At 41.8% G+C, this 17,758-nt stretch overlaps 1 protein-coding gene across 4 annotated transcripts in view; it reads right to left on the bottom strand.

Moving 5' to 3' along the window:
- LOC122557045 (gamma-aminobutyric acid receptor subunit beta-4-like) overlaps positions 1-17,758 on the bottom strand; it is a 171,413-nt gene that overhangs the window by 40,804 nt on the left and 112,851 nt on the right. The window contains exon 1 of one of the 4 annotated variants that reach the window (XM_087991799.1): positions 11,844-11,858. The exons of the other annotated variants lie outside the window; for them this stretch is intronic. The gene's annotated coding sequence lies outside the window, so the exon portion shown is untranslated. Of the gene's footprint in view, positions 1-11,843; positions 11,859-17,758 lie in introns of those variants that run through there. 4 annotated transcript variants of the gene reach the window in all.

The following is a 17,758-nucleotide window of genomic DNA, read 5'->3' as shown; positions in this document are numbered from 1 at the left end:
TCCAAACCATTCTGGGGCACCATGAAGTGGTAAGAGTTGCTGCATCTCTCCTATGCAAGTCATTAATGCAGGTATTATTGACCTTTGTACAAATACTTTGCCTGAATACTTTGTAGAACTGGAATCACATTTCAGGAGGAATCCTTCAGTGGCTGCACCTTCTTCTGTCATAGTTATAGGTGTTCTATACATAAAATATGTATAGAGTCACATTGTCATGGTCTATCCCGATGACTGCTATGATGTCCTGGACTCTAAAACTGCACACCCTCGCATGTTCAAAAGCATAACTCCAGCTCTTCACACACAGTTACCTTCACTAAGCTAAAGCTAACCTTGCCCCCACACCCCCTATCCTGAGTTCCAATCTTGCTCAATTGTTGGAAGCAACTGCTATTTTTGAGTTTTTCAACCTCACTGTACTGGCTACACCGATGTATTAATTGATGCAGACTTTTAAAAAACATTTCACAGCTTCCCCAGACACAGAACCAGTAACCTCCCTATTTTCTCATCTCCTGAGTACCTCTTGGGAGTCCTGACTCAAATTGTTAGCTATCTATTAATTTCTCAAACTTCTTCTGGAGTCCCAACAGCATAAACCCATTTAGTGGCTCTTGATTGCTCCTGGAGTCTCCTGTACAGTCTGTGTAGTAGCTGTCCCCTCAGCAGCACAGCTGACTTCATCACTGCTTCTGTGTCTCTCATTTCATCACAGCCTGTAACCTTTGAACTCCTCTTCATCGCTCCCTGATTTGTCCTCAGTGCCCTATCATGAATTTTGCAAAATTCCAGGTCAAATGGAATATTACTTACATTTTGAAATTGTCAAGTCATGCCCTCCTTAGAACTGAGTGTATCTGGAATTTTACTTTCCCACAGGATGCTGGAAATGGATATCATTATTTGGGCGGCACGGTGGCACAGTGGTTAGCACTGCTGCCTCACAGCGCCAGAGACCCGGGTTCAATTCCCGACTCAGGCGACTGACTGTGTGGAGTTTGCACGTTCTCCCCGTGTCTGCGTGGGTTTCCTCCGGGTGCTCCGGTTTCCTCCCACAGTCTAAAAGATGTGCAGGGTCAGGTGAATTGGCCATGCTAAATTGCCCGTAGTGTTAGGTAAGGGGTAAATGTAGGGGTATGGGTGGGTTGCGCTTCGGCGGGTCGGTGTGGACTTGTTGGGCCGAAGGGCCTGTTTCCACACTGTAAGAAATCTAATCTAATCTAATCTAATCTAATCTCATTACACCACGAAATAGTATGATGGAATTCATTATATGCACCTGAAGTCAGGAAGGGCCTTGGTGTAATATCCCATTCTCTCCACTGGAGAGCACTCCATTCACACTGTCTTAGAGTAGAAGCCAACTTAGACTGTCAAATGTCTGGAGTTGTAAGGAGCCCTCACCTAGCACCAATCAAGTTAAAGACTCCCTCTACTGCTGAAAACTCCAATGACTTCTCAGCTTTCAATTTTTACAGTTTAGTTGTTACCATGGTTGCTCAAGAATGAAAAAAAATAGCATTTTAAATACGAATATAGTGTGACGATGCTGTGGCAACCTTTATTCTGGACAATATGAAAGCTCTCAGTAAACACATTCAGGGATACAGTAACGATGACTATTAATGCCTTTCAATTGGGCTATTTGCTTAACTAAAATCACAGGGTGAGGAGCGTTACACAAGCACACCTTTGAATGAACATCAGTTATAATGGGGTCTGAAATCTCTCCTGTGGCTCTTTACAATGTTCTTACAGTCTAATTAACTTAAATCATAAACCTCTCAAACTAATAATGCTGACATTTTTATTTGATGCACAGATGGTGGTGTCCTATCAGCAAGTTGTGTTCTGGAATCAAGGCAGCTAAACGAAAGTGATGACGAACAGAGTGAACTCCAGCTGTTAGAATGAAGCCTCCCCCAAAGCACAGTTTTTAGCTATGATGAAAGGCCATTCAGATAAATGTCTCAATACATGTAACAATCAAAAAATATTTGAAACGTATTCACTTGTAATGTAGGAAATGTGGCTGCCAGTTAGGCAACACAATTCCACAAACAGAAATTTGATAAGAGTGGATAATCTGTTTGAAAACTCCTTGACCTGCAATGTTTTATTCTATTGGTACCTGAGATTTCCTCACTATTCTCCTCTACTCCACATGTCTTCCTACAGGTATTGCAAGTCGTGTTGACATTTCTTCGCATTTTCCATTTCTTTCTCAAATTTGTTTTGTTGGCATTGGCGGAGGGATAAATATTGATTGACACCAGAGAATTTGCCTGCTTTTCTTTGAAATTGAATGGATTTTCATGTGATATTGTCCCTCCCTTATCTAGATGTAAATCTCTCCCCAATAACATTGTATGAGTTTGCCTGGTAATTTACTGTTTTAAATTGATGAGGTGAAAGAAAATGAGTTACTGTATGCACTCAAGTAAAAGTCGATCTCTTGTAAAGGTCGACCCCCCCTATTTTTGGCCAAAATGTCTGGAATTTTCCATACATCCCGTGTAAAATTCGACTCCAGTTCTTTGCAGATAACAGATCAACATTTATGAGCCAAGGTCTAATCCTGTACATAAATGTTACGGCTATAATAATCAGTGAGACTGTATGAGAGTCAAATGTAACTTTTTTAAAATCAGAAACAATAGTTTAAAAATATTAGTTTGAAAAACTAAAACAACTGCAGATGAGAGAAAATGGAGGGAAATAGAAGAAACTTTAAGACGGATCAGGTCAGAGTCAGAGGCATGTGGCTCAGCTGAGCTCAGTTTCCCTGTAATGCTCATGGAATACAGTCATATACCTAGTTGAGGTTTTGAAATTTCTTCATCGTTTTATGTAAAAATGACCTCCAGAAAAAGCAAAAAACATACAGCAGCATTTAAACTGTAAGTTACTGAAATTGCAAAGAAAACAAGTAACTGTGTAGGAGCAATTACTGTAACTTGTGTGTTTTTTATTCATTTAGAGATCAGTTGGGCTTCTGCTAACGATACGGTATTTTGAATTATAGCATGAATTTCAGACCCCCCATGTAATAGTCAACCTCAAATTTAACCTTAAAGAAAAGTCTTAAAAATGTGACTTTTACACGGGTATACATGGTAAATGAATATCTAATTTTTAACACCGATAATGTTTGCATTGCTTATCCATCCACTGCACCCAGTGCCACTCATCTGTAAACTCTAATGGCTCTATAGGGTCCATCATGATTCCCTTACAGATGACATTGTGTCCCAAGAACTGAACTTATTAATTAAAGTGTGTGGATAAGCTTGGTTAAGTGTGTGTGTGAGTGCGAAAGGGTGTGTGTGTGTTGGTGTGAATGCAGGGGTATATGTATGTGCATATGAAAGAGAGCTTGTGTGTGAGGGAGGGTCTGCGTGAGTGTGTCAGTATGTAGAAGTGTGTGTGTGTGTCTCAGAGAGACCGAGAGAGAGAGAGAGACTGCATCATGCAGTGGAGTCACCTGTAATGTGACATGAACCCAAGGTCCCGGTTGAGGCCATCCTTATGGGTACGTAACTTGGCTATCAGCCTCTGCTCAGCCACTTTGCACTGCTGCCTGTCACAAAGTCCACCTTGGAGGATAGTCACCTGGAGTTCCGAGGCTGAACACACATGCACACACACGCACACAGACCCTCCCTCACACACAAGCTCTCTCTCTCATATGCACACACATATCCCACTTCATGCTCACACCAACACATACCCCATCACACTCACACACTTAACCAAGCTTACATGCGCACATATATATACTACCACGTACACACTCAATCTGTCGCTCCTGCATGTGCACACATATAAGCTTATGGGTGAATTTGGTTTTGCAGAGTTATATTTTATTTTGCTCAAAAACTGCACGAATCCATGTAAAACTCTGTAAAACTATACAGAGAGTTTGTCAGTCTGACAGAGCATTGGGACACAGACAGACTTCACACCTATTGTCCAAAAAGCTGTGCTATCTTGAAAATGAAATTGAAGAGAAGTTTTGGGATTTACATACCAAAGAACAGAAACCAGAATATCCCATTATAAAAGATGAAAGTTTTAATCCAACATTGTTTACTGCATCACATCTACATGACACTGCATTCTTTTGGCTATAAATTCTGTGAGCATGATCTTAACCTTTATAATCATCTGATGACGGAGTGGCGCTTTGAAACCTAGTGCTTCCAAATAAACCTGTTGGACTATAACCTGGTGTTGTGTGATTTTTAACTCTTTCAGAATTGTAATAGTTCTGAGATTAAAGTGATTTGTAAAAGACTTTCAGCACATGTTCAAAAGTATCTGTTGGTTGTTTTATCTCTTGGGAAAGTACAATGTCATTAGTTACACTCCCATTTATGTACAGATGTGTATTTACTTATTCATCTTCTGATTTAGTAGCCATTTTAGAAATTTTTTTGTAGTGCAGAAATTATTTTCTGCAAGATCTCGAATTCTGTGTTCACTTTTGACCCTGTATCAAATTAAGCCTTCCAAGCAATGTTTTTTCTAATGCCATGTTTACCAAATGTGATCTCATATATATTTCTCACTTAGAAGACTCCCAGTTTGCAGTGAAAACTGTTATGCTGTCCTGCTATTGTAATGGTTGGTTATTCTGCATTTTTGACTAAAACGCAGTATTCTTGCCCTTCATGGGAAAAGTAGAGAATTCCTGCATTTTAGTATGAATCCCACTCTTTGTAGCTTTAATTAATGATTCCCGCTTTAATTAGTTTTATTGAATGCGTCCTGCCTCTCATGATATCAGTAAATTATTCTTACATTTATTGCAGCTGTTATAAAGGATCTTCCTGCCTGAATAAAGTTTCCCAAACTTCCTGTCCCTTTTACACAAGGTCTACTTAGACCTTCAATTTTCCTGACATTATCCTGATAATTACTGGTTTTGTCATTTAGACCTTAGACAAATATTTCTCTGTGGTCTTCCATTTGTGTAGCTGTGCCTCATGGTGCCTGCTTGTTATGGCAGTGATGCTTGACCTGAGCTGTAAATAATTTTTAAAATACCTGATTCCTGAATCACTTCCACAAGCTAGCAGCTCGTGGTGCATCTGCATTTGCTTTGGAATTGCTAGTTTTCCTTCTCGAGGGAGTTCCAAACTCTTTTCATTGTAGTACATCTCTTTTCAGGTCACTGTTCAGGATTGCCATTCGGGTAATTCTGCAGAGGTCTCAAAATCTTCAGCTCCTTCCTGACTGTACAATATGAACAGGCAGCTGCAAGCTGAGTCTGACAATCTCAAACCACCACCCATGAAAAGTCAAATCAAATCCATACCACTGTCACCATGTTGTATAGACAAGTTAGCTAATGATATTGTATGAACTGCTGCTCAGGTTGAATGTTGCTGTCCCTATAATCCTTAAGTGTAGGAAAATATAAGCTTATTTCAGAGGAAAACCAGTGCCAGGTCAAACAACAAAAACATATTGTGTATTAATGAGATATTGCATTTTATAACTAGATTTAGGTTATATTGCTATGACAGACTTTGGTACAGGAACTTTGAGGTGATTGAGATGTTGCGACTCACTCTTACCATTCAGCCCACCTGTACATATGAAATTATCACACTGCGTACTGCCTATGGCACTCTGCATTCTTACCCCTTTTAAACCTATATGCAATAGGCCCGACACTTCAATCCAGGCTGAACTGCTGTCTTATGTAGATTTTACTTAACCTCCTTGCTTTTGTACTCGACACAATGATAATGGAACTTAGGATTCTTCATGCCTCATTAACCACATCCTCAACCTGATCTGCCACATCCAACAGATTTTGCACATGTACATACAAGTGCACCCGCTACTTATGCACTCGCTTTAAAATTATGCCCTTTCTTTTCCACAGGCATTGTGCATTTTTCATAGCAAAACGAATTGCTTTACATTGCCGTGTTAACGTTCATCAGTTATTTGTCACCCATTCCACTTGTATGTCTGCTCCCTTTACAAGCACTACATGCTCCTCCTCCTTAAGGTTCACAGTCATTACTTGAAAGTACACAAAGGTCTAAGTCATTAATAAATGACAGGAAGATCAAGAGTCCCGATAATCACCTCTTGTGGACTCTGCTGAAAAACCGTCCTCAAGCCCAAAGAACAAATAAAAACCACAACAATACTAAAAGCAAAAAAACTGAGATGCTGGAAATGTGAAATGAAAGCAAAAAAACTCAGCAGGCATAATGGACTTGACATGTTAGCAGTGTTTCTCTCTGCTGTGATGCTGCTGGAGCTGTTGAGTCTCTCCTGCATTTTCTGTTTTCATTTGATTAATCACTACTCCCTATTTCCAATTACTCAACTATTTCTTTATCCATATTGTTAGTATCCCTTTCATTTTATACCAATATTTGTTCACAAGTGTGTTGTGTTTCATTGAATCAAACACATTTTGGAAGTCCATGTACACTACATCAACAGTGTTATCGTCATCATCCCTCTTTGTCTCTTCAGAAAACTCCATTTAAATAACATCACTGTATTTTACTGTACTGTTCATTGTAGAGGAGGACTGATGAGAAATCATTCATCCAAATACAGACAAATTGTCCTCAACAAATCCATGTTAGATTTCCTTTATTATGCTGAATCTGCCTAGTTGTGACTAGAAATTTTCCCGTGAACTGCTCTTTCTAAAAGATTGCCAACCAGTCGAAGGGAAATGGTTGCTGGGTTTATCTTTAATCCATATTGTGACAAAGGGTGTAACGTCCTGGAATCACATTGAGTTAAAGGAAAACTGAAAGATTGTGACCAGTAACTGCACAATTTCCACTCTCACTTTCCTCAAATTCCTTGGATGCATCTGGGGTCTCGCCCTAGTGCCTTGTCAACTTTAAGTGTTGACTATTCACCCAACTCATCTACTTGAACAATTTTAAATCCTCCAAGTACCTGATGTATCTCTTCTTTCATCATGACTTGAGTAGCATCTTTCTTGTTGTGGACAGATGCAAAGTGTTCACCTAATATCTCAATTGTGTCCCCTGCCTCTATGTCTAAGTCTTTTATTAGTCTCTATTGACCCCATTCCCCCTTTTATTACCCTTTACCATGTATATATCTGCACAAGACTTTGGGATTTATGTTAACTACCAATCTCTTTTGTGAAGAACAATGTGTAACATTAACTTTAATTTATATTTTTATATTTACCAGTTCAGAAGGGTTGGTTTTGTTTAAAGTTTCATTCGTGAGCCTGGGGCCTTGGCACTGAGGAGTCTGGATTGGACAGGCAGAGGGCTGGAAGAACACAGCAAGCCAAGCAGCATGAAGAGGTGGAGAAGTCGATGTTTTGGTTATAACCCTTCTTCAGGACTGGGGGTGGGTGTGGGGGAAGCTGCAGATAAAAAGGGTGGCAGGGGCACGATGGTGAAGTGGGGATAGGTGAGGACAAGTAGAGGGTACAACCTGGTTGGTCAATGGGAGGAATGGAGCTGAGGGACATCATGTGGCTGTGGTAGCGAGTTTGTTGCATCGTGCGGTCAAAGAGCTGGAGGGCTGAGGACGTTACGGCATGTGGCAGTGAGAAAGGAACTCACTGAGTGGACGTCTGAGGGAGGCAGAGAATTTTGGAAGGATATTTCTGGGTAAAAGAAATAGTATGGCTTTTTAGAACATAGAAACATAAGAACTAGGAGCAGAAGCAGGAGCAGGCCGTCCGGCCCTTCGAGTCTGCCCCACCACTCAATAGGATCATGGCTTCTCTTTTCGTGGATTTAGCTTCACTTACCTGAGTTTTCACCATATCCCATAATTACTTTATTTTCAAAAAATAGCTTTAAAAAAGCTATTACTGAGCTTGCATCAACTATATCCCTGGGCAAGCAATTCCAGAGATTAATAACCCTCTGGGTGAAGAAGTTCCTTCTCAGTTCAGCTTTAAACCTGCTTCCTCTAATCTTGAGGCCGTGCCCTTTTGTCCTAGTTTCACCTACCAGTGGAAACATCCTCTCTACTTCTATTTTATCAATTCCCTTAATAATTTTATATGTTTCTATAAAATACCCCTCATTCTTCTAAATTCCTGTTAATATAATCCCAATCTACTCAGCCTTCCCTCATAAACCAATCCCCTCAACTTTGGAATCAACCTAGTGAGCCTCTTCTGCACCCCCTACAGTGCCAGTACATCCTTTTAGATTAGATTAGATTAGATTAGATTACTTACAGTTTGGAAACAGGCCCTTCGGCCCAACAAGTCCACACCGACCCGCCGAAGCGCAACCCACCCATACCCCTACATTTACCCCTTTAACCTAACACTACGGGCAATTTAGCATAGCCAATTCACCTGACCCGCACATCTTTGTGACTGTGGGAGGAAACCGGAGCACCCGGAGGAAACCCGCGCAGACATGGGGAGAATGTGCAAACTCCACACAGTCAGTCGCCTGAGTCGGGAATTGAACCCGGGTCTCTGGCGCTGTGAGGCAGCAGTGCTAACCACTACGCCACCGTGCCGCCCAGTAAGGAGACCAAATCTGCACACAGTACTCCAGGTGTGGCCTCACTAACACCTTGTACAGCTATAGCTTTACCTCTCTGCTTTTAAACTCAATCCCTTTAGCAATGAAGGACAAAATTTCATTTGCCTTCCTAATTACTTGTTGCACCTGCAGACCAACCTTCTGCGATTTATGCACAAGGACATCCAGGTCCCTCTGCACAGCAGCATGCTGCAACTTTTTAACCATTCAAGTAATAATCTATTTTGCTGTTACTCCTACCAAAATGGATGATTCACATTTACTAACATTGGTTGTATTCCAACCGCCAGACCTTTGCCCACTCACTCAGTGAATCTGCAAAGTTTCACAGTCCTCTGCACACTTTGCTCTGCCATTTGTCTTATTGTCATCGGCAAATTTTGACACTGTACACGTGGTCTCCAACTCCAAATCATCTACATATATTGTAAATAATTGTGGTCCCAACACCGATCCCTGAGGCACACCACTAGTCACTGATTGCCAGCCAGAATAGCACTCATTTATCCCCACTCTTTGCTTCCTGGCAATCAACCAATCCTCTATCCATGCTAATACTCTACCCCTAACACCATGTAGCAGCCTCATGTGCAGCAACTTGTCAAAGGCCTTTTGGAAATCTAGGTACACCACATCTACTGGATCCCCTTTGTCCACTTAGCTTGAAATGTTTTCATAGAATTCCAGAAGATTTATGAAGCATGACATGTCCCTCATGAACCCATGCTGAGTCTGCACAATTTCTTTCAAGATACCCTGCTATTTCTTCCTTGATAATAGACTTTTAAGTATCTTCCCCACTACAGAGGTGATGCTCACTGGTCTATAATTCCCCATATTTTTTCTTCTTCCCTTTTTAAACAGTGGCGTCACATTTGTTATTTTCCAATCTGCTGGGACTGCCCCAGAGTCCAACAAATTTTGGAAGATTACCGCCAGTCCACCTGCTATTGCTCCTGCCATCTCTTTAAGTACCCTGGGATGCATTCCATCAGGGCCAGGCTCTTCTATCCTTGGTTCCATTAGCTTACCCAACACTAACTCTTCTGTAATAATAATTGTTTCCTGGTCCTCATTTATCTTCGTCCCTTTGTCACTTACTGGCATGTTATTAGCATCTTTCACTGTGAAGACCAATGCAAAGTACCTGTTCAATGCCTCAACCATTTCATCATATCCCATAATTAACTGCCCCTTCTGAACCTCTAAAGGACTAACATTTACATTAGTCACTCTTGTTTGTTTTCTTGTTTCTGCAATTAAATCTTTCAAACCTTTTTATCTAGTATAATGAAGATCTTTCTTTTCCTTTTTCTTAAGAAAAAGACTTTATTTTGTGTTAAATGTACACTGGTAGCCTCCTGGGAATATGTGCAGTGACCGACCTTCATGCTTCAAACATAAGTTAAAATCTAACAAGTCAAGTTTCACCCTGGCATCTCAATTGGTCAAGAATCACTGAGGTCAGAACAAAATGGATACCCTTGAAGAATGAAAAGTGGGATTGGTGCAACTTTAACGAAACATGTATACAGAGATACTGGACACAAGAACAGGAGGCACAGTTATTATTACACAGGTTGGAATTTTAAAATAGTTTTGACTATTACTAAGACCTTTCTGTGAGAGGAAGATGTAACAGTGGATTATTTAAAATCTTTGAATAAGACTAAACTAAGAATGAGCAGACAATTTGATGGTAGAGATGAAAGCAAGATCTTGCAGGAATGATATGATTAAAGTGATTTCCTGGCATCTTGAGTTAAATAGAGTACTTGAATGATAAAAGATGAAAAGAATAGTGAAAAAAGGAGAGGAAAAATGGAAACAATAAAGCTTGAACTGGCAAAATGGGAGATGGGCAGTGTGACAAGCAACAACATTTTAAAAATATACAACAACCTGACTCCACGAGTAAAAGAAGAGAGAAGAGTCGTTGCTCAGAGGATGAATCCGAGGCTTGCACTAAGGCATTTGAGTCAAGTAAAGGCTTTCATTAAAGGCATACATTTATAGAGGACAAAGTTGAAAGATATTTCATTTGGAATAAAAATGCTGTGAGATTGAAGCAGCCGAAGGATGCCTGCACTTTATACAGCATCTTGATAAATACGGCTATGAATATGTGACTAGATCTTGGGTCCACAGAATTAGACAGGGAAAGAAAGAATTAACCCCAGAAGGAGACAGATGATATGGAAATTCAACCATTGACACAGTGCTTGAGGTGTCAGTAAAAAGGATGAAGGTAAAAACAATAAAGCTAATACCTTCTCGTTAATGGAATGCAACAAATGCATCTTGATTTAAGACAGCATTATTAAATCAGGGCAAAATGTGTGTCTGCATCTGCGAGTGTATGTTTGCGTGTGTGAGTGTGTTTGTAGATGGTTGTATGAGTGAATGTGTTTGTCTGTCTAATGGAATGTAAAGGTATGAGAATGCATGCACGAAGGTGCATCAGTCCTTTCCAGGATTGAATGTGTGAATAAATAATACTTTTCATTAAATCAGAGAGAATCGGCTTTGTGATTTTTAAAATGGCTTTCAAATAAGGTTTAAGCTATAGGAAGAGGCTGAATAGGCTGGGACTATTTTCCCTGGAGCGTCAGAGGCTGAGGAATGACCTTATAGAGGTTTATAAAGTCACGAGGGACATGGATAGGGTGAATAGCCAAGACATTTTCCCCAGGATAGGGTGAGGCCAAAACAAGAAGGGATAGGTTTAGGATGAGGGAAAAGAATTAAAAGGGACTGGAGAGGCAACTTTTTCTCAGAGGGTGGTGCATGAACAGAGCAAGCTGTCAGATGAGATGGTGGAGGCTGGTACCATTACAACATTTTAAAGGCATCTGTAAGGGTGTATGAATAGGAAGGGTTTAGTGGGAAATGGGCCAAGTCAGTTTAGGATATCTGGTTGGCAGAGATGAGTGCAGCATAGGGTCTATTTCCATGCTTTGTAACTCTGATTCTAAGTGCTAGTATTTAAAAGACATAAAGTCTTAATGAGGAAATGGAGACCACCTCAAATACCACTCAATGAGGCCCTTCACGTGGTAGTTCCATCTGTGTGACTCAGCAAGTCTGGTGGCATCAGTGGAGTGAGATACCTTTATACAGCCAATGGATCTGGACCACATCTATTCCACTCCATTACCTATCTAATTATTAGTTCTGATGAAAACTCATCAACCTTAAATATTTAACTCTCTTTCTCTTACCACAGATAATGCCTGACACATTGACCATTTATAGACTTGTTTGGATTTATTTGTGAAAGTTTAATGATATTCAACTAACCAAAATGAAGTCGTCTTCTGTTATCAATCCTATGGGAGAACCATAAACCAAAAGAATTAGACACATCAAATGATGCCCAAATGAAAATTTATCAATGTTTCACTTTATATAACTTTTACTTCCCCAGAATAGAGTCAATGTAAATTAACATGAATTACAATTAGTATGAACTATGTGTGGAATCAGTATTTACTGTGGTGAAAGACATAGAAGCTACGTAACTCGGGGAAGTAAATAGTCAGAGTCAAAGAGATGGGCAGCACAGAAACAGATCCTTTGGTCCATCTCGTCCATGTCATCCAGATATCCAAAACTAATCTAGGCCCATTTGTCAGAACTTGGTCCATATTCCTCTGAACCTTTCCTATTCATATACCCATCCAGATGTGTTTTAAATGTTGTAATGTATCAGCCTCCACTATTTCCTCTGGCAGCTCATTCCATACACACACCACTGCCTGCGTGAAAAAGTTGCCCATTAGATCCTTTTTAAATCTTTCCCCTCTCACCCTAAACCTCTAGTTCTGAATTCCTCCACCCTAGGGAAAAGACCTTGTCTATTAAACCTATCCATGCTCCTCACGATTTTATAAACCTCTATAATGTCACCCCTCAGCCCCAGCCTATTCGGCCTCTCCCTATAGCTCAAACCCCACCAACCCTGCCAACATCCCTGTAAATCTTTTCTGAACCCTTTCAAGTTTCACAACTTCTTCCTATAAGAGGGAGACCAGTCTGCACACAACATTCCAAAGGTGGACCAGCAATGTTTTGTACAGCCACAACATGACCTCCTAAATTCGATACTCGATGCTCTGACCAATAAAGGAAAGCATACTAAACGCCTTCTTCACTATCCTATCTACCTGCGACTCTACTTTCAAGGAATTATGAACTGCACTCCAAGGTCTCCTTATTTAGCAATACTCCTAAGGACCTTACCATTAAGATTAAATTAGATTAGATTCCCTACAGTGTGGAAACAGGCCCTTCGGCCCAACAAGTCCACACCGACCCTCCGAAGAGTAACTCACCCTGTCCCATTTTCCCTCTGACTAATGCACCTAACACTATGGGCAATTTAGCATGGCCAATTCACTTGACCTGCACATCTTTGGACTGTGGGAGGAAACCGGAGCACCCGGAGGAAATCCACGCAGACACACGGAGAATGTGCAAACTCCACACAGATAGTCACCTGAGGCTGGAATAAGTCCTGCCCTGATTTGCTTTTCCAAAATGCAGCACCTCACATTTATTTAAATGAAACTCCATCTGCCACTCCTCAGCCCACTGGCCCATCTGATCAAGATCCCGTTGTATTCTTTGCTGACCACTACACCTCCAAATTTGGTGCCATCTGCAAACTTACTAACCATACCCACTATGTTCACATCCAAATCATTTATATAAATGACAAAAAGCAGTGGACCCAGCACCAATCCTTTTGGCACACCACTGGTCACAAGTCTCCAGTCTGAAAAGCAACCATCCACTGCCACCCTTTGTCCTTTACCTTCAAATGTCTTGAAAACAGTCCACATTACAGAAGAGGAAATGCTGGTGGTGTTAAAAGGCATAAAGGTAGATAAATCTCCAGAGCCTGATCGAGTGCACTGGAGGACATTGTGGGAAGCTAAGGAAGAAATTGCAGGGCCACTTTTAAATCTTTCTTCTCTCACCGTAAACCTATGCCTTCTAGTTCTGGACTCACCCACGTCAGGGAAAAGACCTTTCCTTCACAGCCACGGGTGAGGTGCCAGAAGACTGGAGGGTGGCTGATGTGCCTTTATGAAAAAAAACAGCTGCAAGGAAAAGTCTGGGAACTATAGACCAGTAATCTGACATCAGTGGTTGGGCCCTGAGGAGTATTATCACTCTGAGGGTTCAGGTATACAGTTCATTGAAATTTGCATCACAGACTCGGTAGTAAAGAAGGCATTTAGCACGCCTGCCTTCACTGCTCAGACCATTGACTATAGGAGTTAGGGTATCTTGTTACGGTTGTAAAGAATGTTGATGAGGTCACTTTTGAAGTACAGTGTTCAGTTCTGGTCATCCTGCTATAGGATATTACTAAACTGGAGAGTCATAGAGTTCTACAGCACGGAGACAGGCCCTTTGGCCCAAACTGGTCCACGCCAACCAAAATGTCCGTCAACGCCAACTCCAACTCCCTGCATCTGGCCCAGAATCTTCTAAATCTTTCCTATTCATGTATTTGTCCAAATGCCTTTTAGGTGTTGTTAATGTACCACCTCAACCACTTGTGCTGGCAGCTCATTCCATGTGCGTACCATCCTCTGTGTAAAAAAGTCATCCCTCAGGTTCCCTTTTATTCTTTCCCCTCTAACTTTAAACTGATGTCCTCGAGTCCATGATTCCCCATCCCTGGGAAAAAGACTGAGTACATTCACCCTATCCATACCTCTCATGGTCTTATACACTTCTATAAGATTCCCCTCTGAGTCTCCTACGATCTAAAGAAAAATGCCCTAGCTTGGGGCGGCATTGTGGCTCAGTGGTTAGCACTGTTGCCTCACAGCGTCAGGGACCAGGTTCGATTTCCACCTCGGGCAACTGTCTGTGTGGAGTTTGTACATTCTCCCCGTGTCTGCGTGGGTTTCCTCCGGGTACTCCGGTTTCCTCCCACAGTCCAAAAATGTGCAGGTCAGGTGAATTGGCCATGCTAAATTGCCCGTAGTGTTAGGTGCATTAGGCAGGGGTAAATGTAGGAGAATGGGTCTGGGTGGGTTGCTCTTCAGAGGGTTGGTGTGGACTTGTTGGGCTGAAGGGCCTGTTTCCAAACTGTAGGTAATCTAATCTAATCTGATCTTGTCCAACCTCTCCGTATAATTCAGACTATTCAGTCCAGACACCATCCTTGTAAATTTCTCCTGCGCTCTTTCTAGTTTAATAATATCCTTCCTATGGCAAGGTGACCAAAACTGCACACAATACAACAAGTGTGGTCTCACCAACATCCTGTACAACTGCAATATACACTTCCAAACTTCTATACTCAATGCCCTGACTAATGAAGGCCGGTGTGCCATAAGTCTTCTTCACTGTCCTGCCTACCTGTGACTCCCCTTTCAGAGAACCATGCACCTGAATTCCAAGGTCCCTCTGTTTCACTACACTCCTTAAGATCCTACCATGAAACTCTTAACTTGATTTGACTTTCTAAAATGCAAGACCTCACACTGATCTATATTAAACTCCATTTGCCATTGCTTGGCCCACTTCCCCAGCTGATCAAGGTCCTGCTGCAATTTCTGATAACCTGCCCCCCTGTCCACGATACCACCTATTTTAGTGTCATCTGCAACCTTACTAATCATGCCTTGTACATTCTCATCCAAACCATTAATATAGATTAAACAACAACAATGGGCCCTGCACCGACCCCTGAGGCACTCCACTAGTCACAGGCCTCCAGTCCAACAAGTATCCTTCCACAATTACCCTCTGCTTCCTACCTTCAAGCCAACTGTGTATCCAATTTGACAGATCCCCCTAGATTCCATGCAAGTTAACCTTTCAGAGCAGCCTACCACATTGAACCTTATCAAAAGCCTTACTGAAGTCCGTATAGATTACATCTACTGCCCTGCTCTCGTCAACCTTCCTAGTCACTTCATCAAAGAACTCCAACAAATTTGTGAGGCATAATCCCCCATGCACAAAGCTGACTATTCCAAATCAAATTCTGTCTTTCCAATTGCATGTAAATTTTATCTTTCAGAACCTTCTTAAGTAACTTACCTACCACTGGTCTATAGTTCCCAGGATTTTCTTTGCATTCACTACCCTTCAGTCTTCCAGGACATCACCCATGGCTAACAATGATGCAAAAATATCAGCCAGGACTTCTGCAATTTCTTCAGTAGCCTCTTGCAGTGTTCTTGGATATGTCAGGTCAGGACAAGGAGATGTATCCATCTTCATACGTTCCAATACATCCAACACCTCCTCTACTGTGATATGGGCTGTCCCCAAGATATCACCACTGACTTTCCCAAGTCTTCATGTCTTTCTTCATGGTAAACACAGAGGAAAAATATTCATTGAGGACCTCGACCATTTGCTGCAGTTCGATACATAATTGTCCACTTTGGTCCTTGAGGGGTCCTATTCTCTCTCTAGTTATTCTCCTTCCTTTAATATACTTAAATGATCTCTTTGGATTCACCCTAATCCTCTCAGCCAAGGCCATCTCATGCCTCCTTTTCACCCTTCTGATTTCCTTCTTTAGTAAACTCCTTATCCCCTAAAGGATATCCTTAGACTAAAGAGAAGACCTCTTATAACAGAGATAAGGAGAACCATCTTCAGCCAGAAAGTGGTGAATCTATGAAATTCTCTGCCACAGAAGGCTGTGGAGGCCAGGCCATTGAGTATATTTAAGACTGAGATAGATAGGTTTTTGAATATCAAGGGAATCGGGGTTACGGGGAGAAAGCGGCAGAATGGGGTTGAGAAACTTATCAGCCATGATTGAATGGCAGAGCAGACTGGATGGGTGGAATGGCCTAATTTCTGCTCCTAAGTTTTCTAATCTGTGGTCTTATGATTGTATACCTCCAGGGATTCCCTTGATTCCAGCTGTCTGCATATGTGCTATACATCCTTTTTATCTGGTTAAAGCCCCTGTACCTCTTGTCATCCAGGGTTCCATATTCCTGTCAACCTTGCCTTTCACCCTCACAGGAACATAAAGATCTTATAGTCTAGCTATCTTACTTTTAGAGGCCTCCCACTTGCCAGAAGACCCTTTGCCTGCAAACAACCCATTGCAAGCTCCTGTTTAATTCCATCAAATTTAACCTTGCCTCAGTTTAGAACTTGAATCTGTGGACCAGTTCTGTCCCACTCCGTAACCATTTTAAAATTAATAGAACTATGGTCACTGGTTCCAAAGTTTACCCCCACTGTCACGTCTGGCACCTACTCTGTCCTATTTCCCAAGGGTAGGTTGAGGTTTGATCCTTCCCGAGTTGGACCCTGTATATACTGTTTGAGAAAACTTTCCTGAACATACTTAATAAATTCCACCCCATCAAAGCTCTGGCAGTCCCAGTCCATGTTAGGAAAATTAAAATGCCCCACAATGACAACCCTATTGTTCCTGCAAGTCTCCCCAGTCTCCCTGCATATTTGTTCCTCTAATTCCTGTTGACTAATTGGGGGCCATAGTACAAGAGTTGAAAAATGTCGTGCTGGAAAAGCACAGCAGGTCAGGCAGCATCTGAGGAGCTGGAGAATCGACATTTTGGGTATAAGCCCTTCATCAGGAAATTGGTTCGGGGGATGGGGCGGGGGGGAATGGTGCTGAGACAAATAGGAGGATGTGGGTGGGGATAGTAGCTGGGAAGGCAATAGGTAGATGGAGGTAGGGGTGTGATAGGTCGGAGGGGAGAGTGGAACAGATAGTTGGGAAGGAAGATGGAGAAGTAGGACAGTTCAAGAGGGCAGTACCAAGTTGGAGGGTTGGATCTGGGATGAGGTAGAGGGAGGGGAGATGAGGAAACTGGTAAAATTGACATTGATGCCGTGTGGTTGGAGAGTGCCAAGGCAGAAGATGAAGTGTTCTTCCTCCAGGCATAGGGTAGCTTGGATTTTGTGGTGGAGGAGGCCCAGGACTTGTGGAGTGGGAGGGAGAGTTGAAGGGGTCGGCCACAGGGCGGTGGGGTTGCAGGGTGCATGTGTCCCAGAGACGTTCCCTGAAATGTTCCGTGTTGGGGCACAGATTTTAAAAATTGGCAAGTTTTATAGAACTTTAGTTAATCCACATTTGGAATATTGTGAACCTGTCTCACTAATGTGCCTTTAATACAACCATCACCATCCCCTTCTTAGTTCTTAGCTCCACAAGGCCTCACTGGATGATTCTTCAATTACTTCATCTGTGA

This window comes from Chiloscyllium plagiosum, unplaced genomic scaffold, assembly GCF_037043375.1.
Source record: "Chiloscyllium plagiosum isolate Xiang-an unplaced genomic scaffold, Cpla_swu_hap1 HiC_scaffold_11, whole genome shotgun sequence".
NCBI lineage: Eukaryota > Metazoa > Chordata > Chondrichthyes > Orectolobiformes > Hemiscylliidae > Chiloscyllium > Chiloscyllium plagiosum.
The sequence above is the reverse complement of the archived record's forward strand: the minus strand, read 5'-3'. Positions and strand labels throughout refer to the sequence as shown.